Genomic DNA, 12,800 nt, shown 5'->3' on the forward strand with positions numbered 1-12,800 from the left:
CTTGAAAGTCCCCTCTCGAATTTCAGCATTCAAAACAGAAGCTCCAGAAATCCAATTGCCATTTTCACCTGTTTTGACTAGATGGGGAACATGGCTCCAAGCTTGCAGTTATTATTGCAAGAATTTCGATGTTGTGAAGAAAGTGGTTGATTCTTTTGATAATGGTGAGTCAGTGTCAATAAAAAAGGCGCAAGAACTGTTAGCTGATAAAGAAATTGCTTGTAAACTTTCTTACATAAATACTAATTTTGGATTCCTTCCTGATGTCATAACTGCACTGGCAAAATCCCAAGTGACATTAGTGGAACAGCTACAAATAATGGATAAAGTGGTGAATGATTTGAGCCGTGCATGTGGTAAAGTGGGTGATGCAGTGTCAATGAAAATGAAAAACTGTCTAAGCAAGAACAGGGGGTACACAACATTGTGTTCAATTGGCAGAGCTTTGTCTGGTGACAATTTTTCTCTTCCTGACTGTGAATTAAATCCAGGAGATATTGCTTGCTTTTAGTTTGCTCCAATTGTTTCCGTTGAAGTAGAGAGAAGCTTTTCCGTTTATAAGTCGGTACTAGCAGACAATAGACAATCATTTTTGTTTGAAAATCTCCGCCAAGTTTTGATTGTTAACTGCAATTCAAAATTGTTGTAAAAGTGCACTTGAAATGAATTTTCTGCAATACAAGGTACTGTAACATGGATTTTTTTAAATTTTATGTAGTTCAGTAATCAAGTGAGTACTTAACGTAATTAAAAGTATTTTCATTGGCAATGCTTTACTTTTTATTGGTCATTTTTTTGTTTTTTTTAGGTCATTTTTTTTGTATTTTTTAGGTCATAAATGCATTTTTTATTTTGCATTTTTTACCAATTTATATATATTAAATGCCTTGCCCTAGTAATAAATAAAAAATATGTAACTTAAAAATTAAACTTTATTGGATGTATTTTTGCGCACTAATGAAAAATTACAGGTGCACATGTGATTCAACCTCAATTAATTATTGTTTGGTGGCGCAATTAATAATTGAATATTTTTTTCCATATTTTTTGCTGTCATTGATCATCTCGTCAGTGGCAACCCATAAGTAGAAATCATCAAGTTCAGCTCTAATCGTTTCCATTGTGTCAATGTAGCAGGAGTTCAAATAATTTTTATGGAGTATTGATTCATGCGAAATATTGAAGTTGCGGTATTTGCGTAGGAAAGCTTGAAACTTTGGAACTCCAAGTTTATACCATGGTATGTTTGCAGCAACCATTGCCACGCACAAATTTTTATTAAATTCACTGGTACAAGACGAAGAATGTTGCACCACCACTTGTGTAACAAGAACTTGTTTCTTTTCAACGGAGCACGTTTTTTATTTCTCACATGAAGTTCAATTTTTAAATGCTGTTCTAACTGTGACTTCATGGAGCAACCAATGTGTTCGCCACACACTTTGCATAGCACGATTTTACCGTCGTAGTAAAGGAATCGTCACTTGAAATCCAGCAGTAGACTAGCTATTTGTATCACCTGATGTCAAAATAAGCTTCATAAGAAAACAGAAAAAAAAAAAACTATTGTTTTCTTTTAGAGCAATTGATTGGAGATGTTTGTGGGAAATGGTTATACCCATAGGGTAACTTTCACTTTTTCCTTCACCGCGTTAGCAGTACAATGACCCACCCTTCGCAGTGGTATTTGTTCCTACTTTACCGTTACTTCTTAAGGGATATACACACTATTAGCATTGCAAACAAATGTCCATTTTTTCACAGAATACGTTACTATTTTCAATTATTAAATTATATTTACGCACTGGAGACGAAGAAATAAGCTTTATAAACAATTTTAAAACATATAACTTAAGAATTAAGTAGAGGGAAAATTGGTGAAAAAAATGTGTATTCTTTCAAAATATGTGAAATATGCCAAAATATTTATTATGCACCAAAATGTGTAAAAATATGTAACTTTAAAACATTGGAATAATGATCTCTTTGATATGATTCGCCAACATTTTAGCTTTCCTTATAGCTACATACAGTGATGGACAGAAATATTCGTATGAACCCTTTATCTTCATTAAATTAAACATTCTGACGAATTAACGTTATAATTGTACTAATTTTTCTTTTTATCATAACATAATTCCTTATTGTTTCTATCTATACAGAGAAATCGGTGTCAAACTGAACATAAAGCGACTAGCAATCGTTTGAACCATAATATGCTAGGACAGGATTATTCGAATATTGCAATCGTGGAGACAAACTATACAGTAAAAATGCTGTATACATTCGCTAGTGCTTCAACCATCGTTTTGATGCAGTCGATAGACAAACGAGTCACAATATTCTCCTGACACGCAAAGCTGTAACACGTGCTAGTGTAATGGGACGTAAAGGTAAAGAGACAACTATTCAAGAAAGAAGAATTACTGTATTATAAATTTACACAAACAACAGAAGACGTATGCCGAAATTGCAAATGCTGTCAACAGAAGCTGTTCTACAGTGTGTAGTATTATAAAAAATGTTAGAGAACGGAAGACATTAATAAATAGAGAGCGCACAGGTCGTCCACGAAAGCTAACCAACAGGGAAGAAAGGGAGATTATTAAGACAGTGAAGAAAAATCCAAAGGTGAGTGCATCAGAAATAGCAGCTAATTTACAGGACGATTTTGGTACAGATGTTCATCCTAAAATGGTAACCAGAGCTCTTCACCGGGCCGGGTACAATGCCAGGGTGCCATGGAGGAAACCCTGTATAAGTAAGGTAAATAAATAGAAGAGACTACTGTTCGCAAATGAATTTGTGGACAAAGCTGCAGGGTTCTGGAACAAAGTTATATTTTCAGATGAAAGTAAATTTAATATATTTCATTCTGATGGGCGACTTTTGGTCTGGAGAAAACCGAACACAGAATTAGACTAGAAGAATATTATATCAACAGTTAAGCATGGAGGTGGAGATGTCATGGTGTGGGGGTGCATGTCGGCCACTGGTGTAGGAGAACTGGTATTTACTGACAATTTACCCTTGGACAAGTTCAAGTACATGCAGATATTCCAGGACAATCTTAAGAAGAGTGCAGATAAACTTGGTCTTTTAGGGGATTATTATTTTCAACAAGATAATGACCCAAAACATACCGCAGAAATTTTTCGTTTGTGGATTGTCTACAATACACCTCACACTTTGCACACTCCACCCCAATCCCCTGACTTGAATCCAATCGAACATTTGTGGTCTGAACTGCAGAAACGAGTCCGGAAACATCGAATATCCAACAGGAATGATCTCAGACAGAAACTTCTAGAGGAATGGCATCAAATAGGGCGGAATGTCACTGAAAAATTAGTTTCTTCCATGCCTGTACGATTGAAAGAAGTCATTCGCAGGAGATGGTGGGCAACTAAGTACTAATGTTTGTTTTGTTTATATTTTGTGTCTATTTTTGAATACTTTTGTCCAAGCTTCTTGTAGCCAAATCATACAATGTTTTTCTATATACATTTATAACATATGACAATACAATTATTTATTTTCTGTATACATTTATAACATATGACAATACAATTATTTATTTTCAGAAGCATTCTCATTTCTCTTCATTACATTCCCACCTACAAGTAATTTAAAAGCTAATTATTACTTTCCCGAATACTTTTGTCCATCACTGTATATAGGAACAAAATATGTAATTACATAAAATCTGGGCTCTACATATCAGTGATGAAGCTAAGGTATAAATACTGGGTAGCCTAAGCTGAAAAAATTTGCTTACTTTATATATTTTTATATAGCAGAAGATTCTCGGCTTTTCTATCATTTCTTTTTGTGACAGACCCCTCAAGAAGGTGAGGTCCACTCATTTTCACCCCAGAAGAGAATACAGATACTCGTATATCGTTGTTGTTCCTGCAATAACTCCTATGTGCAAAATATAAAAGTTTTCAGTAGGAAGAAAAAACACATTTATTCAGCCTATGGCAGCCGTACATAGAAGACTGTGAATTCTTACATTTTCGAAAGAAAGAAATATAATTGCAAATAGGAGATTTTATTATTTGCTGTATCACTATTTAAGTTATTTAATAGAGCAAAAACCTAAAAATGATAAATATGTCACATAGGAGTTATTGCAGGAACAACGACGATATGTCTCATAACACTCTGTTAGTGAAGCATATTTCTTATATCATGAAAATTGAAAATTTATACTTTGTTTTCCTCCATGTGCTTTTTTAATATGTAAATTCGGTGTCGATCTTCTGTCTTTGTAAGCACATTTTGTTTCATACATCCAACTTGAATAGGGCCTACAGTTTCTCTTTTAATTCTACAAATAATGACTTCAATGTGCCATTTTACACAAAATTAATATGCACAACACATATTCACTTTTGATCAAACTAATACTCAAAACGCAGCTCATTCAGAGAAAACCAATATGGTTGGTTGGTTGGTTTGTAGCCAAAGTTCTGGTATCATGGCAATGAAGCCATTAGCTCTCTTGCAGTCTAGTATTTTTCCGTGATGTTGAGGTGAACAGGCAAGGCTTCTCAATTTTCCAGGTGGTACTTATCCATGATTACGTCCTTTCCACATAACACACAATTGGGTAAGAGGGAGATGCTGATTCTATGTAAATGAGCTGCCAAAGAATCATGCCCGGTCAGAAGGTAGAAGGCTGTCACTGCTGAATTTCTTGGTTCTTCAGGGATGATGTTTATATTTTGGAGGAGGGGTTCCCATGATTTATCTTTAGCTGATTCCTTTATTCTGTTCAGAAATTTTTGTTTGTATTGAATTTTTTTATTTAATGTGACAGAAATAAATGATTTTTGAGTAACATGTTTTGTGTTACGGTGCAGTCTTTCGCAGCCAGTTGCCCACCAATTCATTCCCTGTAATGCGCAGTGCGCTGGAACCTATTGCACAACTATTTTCTTGCCAGTTTTTGGAGCTGCTTGATCAGGGTGCAGCACTGAGAAGTTGTGTGGAGTCCTTCCTGACTTCTTTATAGAGAAAAATTTATAAGTTCCTCCAGCTCCTGCAGCATCAAAATCGGTTAGTAAAGATCAATCGCTGTAAATGTGTAGCCAGGTTTCACAATGATATTTGCTATTAATTATTTTGCTACGTTTGGATTTGTATCGTTTTTAACAATTGTTTATTGTTAGTAAAATAACATGTGCAAAAATACACTCTTAATTCTTACCTGAAGGAGTAAAAAACTCGTGCTCAGGGAGTTATCTAAACACATACTTAACACAAACAAAGATAATCATTTGACACAAAGTGGGTCAAGAAAAAAACAATTATAGGAATAAAATACAATTTCAATTTTAACAATTTAAATCATACAAATACATACACATATTAAATTAACATACTAGGGTTGGATAAAAAGTAATGGCAACAGTTCGATATTTCCGACATGGCTTTATTCACAGGGGTACAAAATTTACGTACCTTCTATATAGTCGCCCCCCTTATTTATTACCTTTTGCCAAATGTTTGGAAGGCGTCGTACACCATCAGCGTGTCCATCTTTGTTGATGTTCTGTATTGACCACCCTAAAGTATGGATAAGTTCATCTCTGATATTGTATCAGGTCCCTCGCAGTGGTTCTTTCACTTTGGTGAAAAGATCGTAATTGCATGGATCATATCGGGTGAGTACGGTGGATGTTCCAGTAGTCCGCGCTTTCCGTCTGCCTTGGAGGTACAGCGTGGTGCAGTATTACCCCATCAATGTCATACGCCACAATGAACATCTTCACAGCACTTTGTGTAGGGCGCACTTTCTTTGGACAAGGAGAACCAGGATGCTTCCATTCATTTGATTGACATTTCAAGTTTGGTTCATACGAGCGAGTCCAGGTTTCGTCCATAGCGACGATTCGTCCAAGAAAGTCGTCACCTTCCCTTTGGTACCGGTGCAACAAGGCCTTCGCGGAACGCTTTAACCCATCGTGCAACTGTGCAATATGGCAACGCTGCATCGCCACATGCTTCACGCAGTCCCTGAAAACATTCTTGTGCACTATGACCTCGTGCCATTTCAATTTTGATCCAGGAATGTTGCTCTAGTATTGTAAGGATGGTCGTAGGGTGCTCGCACTATCCCTATGAAAGTGAACGTTCTACACACTGCAGTAAATTGATGGAGTATTGTCGCCGCTGGCTGCACTAACTCATCTAACAGTCCTTGTTCATGTCCACACAGCTGGCAGCTCTCGAATGCACCATCGTCACGTGACAGCAGTGCTGCCATTACTTTTTATCCAACCTATGTATATTCTTTAAAAATTAAATTCCTAACGCTACTTTTGAAATTTTTTATACTAAAATTTTCCAAATTTGGGTATTTTTCAATTATTTTATTGTATAACCTTGGACCATAGTAGGTATCAAAGCTAAGAGCTGGGCTTGTTAAACACTTCGTTTCCTCTAGTCGTATAAAATCAGATCTTTTAGTTACATATTTATGATGATACAATTTGAATTTATTACGATTTTTATCTATGAAGTTTAATAAGGCAATATAGTAAATCTGTTTAATTTTCAAAACATTAAAATCAGTGAACAAAAGCTCGGATGAGTAATCAATTGGTTTATTTTAATTATTCTTTTCTGAATAAGTATTAGTGGAGTGAAATTAGAATTACAAGCATTTCCCCATCCTAAAATTCCACATTGGAGAATGGATTGAAATAAAGCTAAGTAAATGAGACGAAAAAAATATTGACTGGTAAATATGACTGAAGTATAACAAAGATATAAAGTTTTACGTAATCTATTGCATGAATATGTAATACGTTTATTCCATCGTAAATGTTGGTCAATTGTAATGCCTAAATTCCTAACTTCTGAGGATTCGGTTAATATAGGACATTCACAATTTTAAGAAGAACAATAAGAATGACGAATTTTGAGCCTACAAGAAGATTGAGGAGATTTAAGACCATTGGACCTTAGTGAAAACGGAACAACAGTTGTTTTGGATATGTTTAAGGGAAGAGCATTTGGTTTGGTTTGGTTCCAATAAGTTGTTTCCAGTTTGAATAGTTATGTATTCCAAGGGATTTTGTCGGATTTGTGACATTTCAATGTTAGTTTGGGGAATGAGATGCGTTTGTAATCTTTTAACTTTCTGCATAAATCCTTCTTGTGTGTTTAATTTAGTAACTTAGGGAAGATTTTGTATTTTCTCCAATAGTCTGCATTAGACAGTCTAATTAATTTCTCATACCGGATTTCTGCTTGTTCTTGAAAGTCGTGTATCAGTGGCTTTTGTTGAGTAAGTTGTCTCATTGAATCTGTTGGTGTGGATTTCCCTGCACCTATAATTAAATGTACTGCTTGGTTTTGAAATTTTTCTAATTTATTTCATTGTTGTGGGGTGCATGTGATGAGTATTTCACTACAATATTTGAGGACAGGTTTCATGTACATATAAGTGGAATTTAGTGTACCGGTACATCTCTGGCTTCCCCATTTGCAGCCAGCTAATCTTTTTAACAGATTTAATCTCTTTTTGGCTTTTTCTATTACAGTATTAATATCATCTTTTCAAGATAATTTGTTACCAGTATCAAATATTACTCCTAGATATTGTGAATTGATTGCTCTTTGTAAGGGAAGTCCATTAAGCTTGATGTTTATGTTAACTGGTTTAGTGACATTTGTGAATATTTGATATTTAGTTTTGTCTGCATTTACTTGCATTAGGTTAGTAGAGCACCAATATTCCAATTTAGTGATAGCTGTGTTAATTTGGGTTTCCAATGACTTGAGCTTATTCTTTGGTTTTGAAATCCAGATGACGAGGTCATCAGCAAAAAATGCAAACTTTACTTTTTTGCCAAATATTTAGGAAGATCGTTGATAAATATATTAAATAATGTTGTACTCAACACTGCTCCTTGAAGTACACCCATAGCTGTGTGTTTGTATTTTGAAAACTATGACTGATATTTAACTGTGTTGAATCGCTGTGTGATAAAGTCTTGTAACTAACAGAGCATATTACCTCAGATTCCTATTTTGTGCAATTTGTCTACAAGCTTAGGCTACTCCTCCATATGCTGTCATAAGCAGATTTGAAATCAACGAAAACAACTGCAGTATGTTCTTTTTTGTTCATGGCTTCTTTAATACCCTGACTGAAATAAACAACTTGTTCGTTAGGTGAGTGCAGTGGTGATATTCGGCCGGCTCGCACCAGTATTGACGAACCGGTTGTTAAATTTTTCTAGGTAATATTTGCAATTACCATGGACATATACAGTATATGTTTAACATACATTACTGATTGTTAAACTTTTTGAATATCATCACTGGGTGAGTGGTATTGTATAAAGCAAGGGCGTGCAGTGTAATTTTTGTGTGGGTAAGCTCTGAAGTTTTCTTATTGACATTTCTTTTATACATATTAGTCATGACTAGACATCGGATTTTTAGGCACTAAAATTGCAGTTTCAGGCGCCTAAAATAAGCTCAAAATTTGTAAAATTAGGCTCTATTTTAATGAAAATAGGCATTTTAGGCACATCAAGGTATCATACTTATTTCTTTCACTGAAATTTTTAGTTATACACTAAAATACGCACAAAAAAGTATGTTTAAACATTAAAAAAGAATACTATATTATATTTATAAACAGAGCTGCACAAATTTAATATATTGAAACTAATGAAATAATGATTATTGATATCAAGAATACTCATTTTAAGTTATTGAAATTCAGTTCCATGCTCAGACTTTATTATAATTATCTGCACAGTACACCACCAGAATTTTTTCTAAATTCTCCACAGTTAACCTTTGCCTTTTGTCACTGAGAATCATTTTGAAAGCAGAAAAACTTCTTTCAACCGAAACTGATGTGAGAGGCGCAAATTTTAAATTAGGTACAATAGAAACATCAATACTTACTGGAACATTTACACTTTCCCCCGATATCACTCTTGATACTTTTTCCAACAATGAAAATCCTACATTCTTATTTAATACGTTGTCCCACTTATTTTTAACTTTTTTCCCAGTTTGTATGTATGTTCAGCAGAATGTATGTTCACTTGAGCTTCCTTTACTATTGCTATTTGGCTACAAAGAGATTGTTTTTCACGTTCTAATTGTTCAATGCTTGCAGGTATGAAAGAAAAGTTTGATGTTATGTAGGCAATATCGTTTTTCACTCGTGAGTCATTCAGACAATCTTTCACTGCTTTCACACACGCTGCACTATCAGTTTCAGGTAATTTATCAATAACTGTGACCACTTCTTTAAAATACTCAGAATAATACACCACTGACTGAATCCAGGTTCCCCATCGTGTAACAACCGGCTGAGGTGGGAGTGGGATATCTGGAAAGTTCTCTCTGAATATTGAAATCCTGGATGGGGCTTTACAAAAACATTTTTTTGTGTTAGAAATAAACGAATTGACAAGAGGAAATTCATTCCGGATTGTTTCAGAAACCCTGTGAAGGCCATGTGCTAGACAGGTTACATGCGTGAGGTTAGGATAAAATGTTTTAAGAAGTGGAGCTGCAGCAACCATGTATGAGGCAGCATCAGTACAAAACAACAGAACTTTAGAATCGTCTATATTACCTGAGTATAAAGACTGTAGGCCTTTATTTACAAAATAAGCAATGGCTTGGCTATTCACTTTCGAAAGTTCCTTAACACATACGAGGTGTGGAATCGAAGGTCCATCAGGACTAAGTTTTCCTACTACCATATTTGCTATATACCTATTCATAGGATCTGAGGTTTCATCCACAGAGACCCATATGTAAGAATCACCTATATCCTCCCGAATGGAAGCTAAAGTTTCATTGTATATTCTGTCTAAGTAATTTTTTCTTAGGGTCGACTCAGATGGGATATTTTGTTTGCAGTATTTTTGTAAAAACTGTCTTAAAACCGGATTTTCAATACATTCCAGGGAATGTTAGCAGCAACAAACGCTCTGGTTAAATCAGCATAGAAATTGCTGCTGAGATTGGATGAAGTAGGCTGTGTTAGTAAAGTTTGTTGCAGTTGATTTTTCTGCTGAGCTTTAGCCTTATGAGCCGCTCCTTGCACATGCTGCTTTAGGTGGCACTTCTTTTCTTGCGAAATCTAGAAATGTAAAGTAAACTGAATTAAAATAAAATCCTAATTGTTGTATTCCCGTATTTCTATCACAAAGTTAGTGGGTTCGAACAATCAAAATTTTAATGACCTGCAAATACTTTAACTATTGGAATTTAAAAGGTTAAAGTGTAGTGGTCTTAAAAAGAATTATACCTCAGGATAGCTCAGTCAATGTATAAATATTAAGGGCCTACTCATTAAAATTAATAGAATTTATATATTTCAACTACTGTTACATACCTGTTTGCTACAAATCTTGCAGAATATTATTTTTCCATCATAAGTGAATTCTGAATATTCTGTTAGCCATTGCCGGATCAATGTAGATTTTGCACTTATATTTTTCGGCATTATCGCGTTAAACTTCACAGGAAAACGTCCTACCGCTCAAAACTTCTCAACACAAATAAGGTGAGGGAAAGAGCAACTGTTAACGAGCATTCAAATGAACCGTTGTTATTGAGATTCAATTGGACAAAAATACAAAGTTCCACTTATTGTTGCATTTCCTGGTAGTGTTAACACTAGGAGGGCCATTCTTTTAAATATTTTGTAACGGTTTACCCTACTAATTCGCAGTTTTACGACTTTTCATAAATATTTCAAAAACACTCTTTCTCCAAAAATTGTGATTTTATGACACTCTGAAGGGCAGTACAGCTAATCGGTTTCAGACCGAAAACAGTCATTTTTATAGTATAGTATATCTCTGAATCGGTAGCAGCACATGTTGTGATTGTTGCCTGCTTCAAAACTAAGGTTGGTTCTTTGTCGGCATTTATGCCTCCAAACATGTTAAATTCGGTGAAATCTATTGCGATTGTCGTGAGATTCAAAACATTTTGTTTCCTTTATCAGTGGTTTCATGGCCGGTGTGAAGCTAACTTTCCACTTTTTAAATGCCTTAAATTTCGCAGTGAATGCATGTATAAATTATAAAAAGTAAGAGTAAAATGCGAAACTTTACAGTGAGTTAGGCATTTTTAGGCGAATATTAACAAATTAGGCTCTAATAACCGTTTTAGGGCATTTTAGGGCACTATAAAACTCTTTGAATACCTTTCAATTTCCATGAAACACAAATATTAATAATTATTTTTACTTTTCTCCTAAAGAAACAAAATAGGCATTTGCCCTAGAATCCGATGTCTGGTCATGACTTATGAAACTTACAGCTTTTCTAAATATATATATACATACAGTGTGATTAACGAGGATTTACCGTCCCTTACAGAGCTTATTTTTAGCATCAGAAAACTAGCCAATTAAAGAAATGGCACTTCTGAATAGTTCATTCTCTATTTGTAATATTTTTTTTCCCGTAAAACTAAAGAAAAAAGGTATTTTACTAACAACTTCAAATTGATGTAACTCTGAAAATATTGTGATTAGAACAAACGTTTATATGACTTTTTTCTCAGAATGTCTTCGCAAATAAGCTCCATAAGTGACTGTAAATCCTCGTGAATCACCCTGTATATATATATAGACTGTTTTAGCTACAGTACTACAAAATGTCAATAAATAATATTATAGCATTCTTTCATTAGGCTTACTTACATGTAATATGGCGATGAACAGCAACGACAGTAGCTGTAGAAATGTATTACAGTACTTATAAGTAAAGTCCATTCTTCTTTCTTGTTTTGTGAACTTTTTGATTACATCTTCATAAAATGTGGCAGATTGTATCACTTATGAAGAAGTCCCTTTTCAATGGATAGAAGTGCTAACCCGTTAAGACGTTCTTGGCTTTGTGTTGATCGCTGGTATGATTTTATCCTTCTAAGTGCAGAGAATGTTCGCTCTACGGAAGCTGTGGTGCTAGGGATAGTGACAATAAGTAATCCAAGTTTATAGACTTCTGGTAATGCTGTGTCAAGTTGTTTTTTCTTGAGTGTATTAACACCTGGTACGGATGTTGTCCAGAAAATTCATCATAAGAGTAGAGCACAATGAGTTCATTTTTCAGACTGATAAAATCAAACGTGTCCGACTGATTTCCTTTCAAAATGTTAAATATAATAGCAGGAAAGTTCACCCTAAATTCTTCGTACTTCTGAGGTTGTAACAAAGCCACAAAGTTTAAGTTATGCATAGAACTAAATCTTTCGTCAATTTGAAAAACTATTGTATCGATTATCTCAATGTAAAGGGCCTTTCTTGCAACTTCAGGGTCTTGTTCTGTGCGACGACATTTACTTGGAGTTCCATCATCTTCATGGTGGTAAACTACAGTTTCTATCCTTATAGAATCCCAAAATTTTCTGAGATTTTGGATATGTCTTTTTTGTTTCTGTAATTTTTTCACAGCAATGCTGAATATCTAAAGATCTGAACTGTAGTATATTGAAAAGTATGTCAGTGTAGCTGAATATCTTACTGAAAATAACTAATAACAGTGATGTCTCAAAACTGGTCAGAAATGTAAGGAAGCCTTGTGCAGTAACAACTGTTACACTGTCCCAGGTAGAACTGTCTTCTAATATGTCTTGAAAAAATCCAATGAATTCATCCCTATGTTCCTTTACAGTCTGAATAAGACGCGGTGTGAAATTCCATCTAGTTGGAGCAAGTCTAGGCATTTTCTTTGAGGTATATTCCTTAAGCCGTTGTTCTTTTGGATGATTTACTGAAGAAAGAACCCAAACCA

At 34.7% G+C, this 12,800-nt stretch overlaps 1 protein-coding gene across 9 annotated transcripts in view; it reads left to right on the forward strand.

Moving 5' to 3' along the window:
- LOC138715557 (uncharacterized) overlaps window positions 1-12,800 on the forward strand; it is an 84,274-nt gene that overhangs the window by 29,763 nt on the left and 41,711 nt on the right. For 2 of the 9 annotated variants that reach the window (XR_011336450.1, XR_011336447.1), the window contains exon 4: window positions 4,569-5,064. The exons of the other annotated variants lie outside the window; for them this stretch is intronic. The gene's annotated coding sequence lies outside the window, so the exon portion shown is untranslated. The remainder of the gene's footprint in view (window positions 1-4,568; window positions 5,065-12,800) is intronic. 9 annotated transcript variants of the gene reach the window in all.

This window comes from Periplaneta americana, chromosome 15, assembly GCF_040183065.1.
Source record: "Periplaneta americana isolate PAMFEO1 chromosome 15, P.americana_PAMFEO1_priV1, whole genome shotgun sequence".
NCBI classification, from domain to species: Eukaryota; Metazoa; Arthropoda; class Insecta; order Blattodea; family Blattidae; genus Periplaneta; species Periplaneta americana.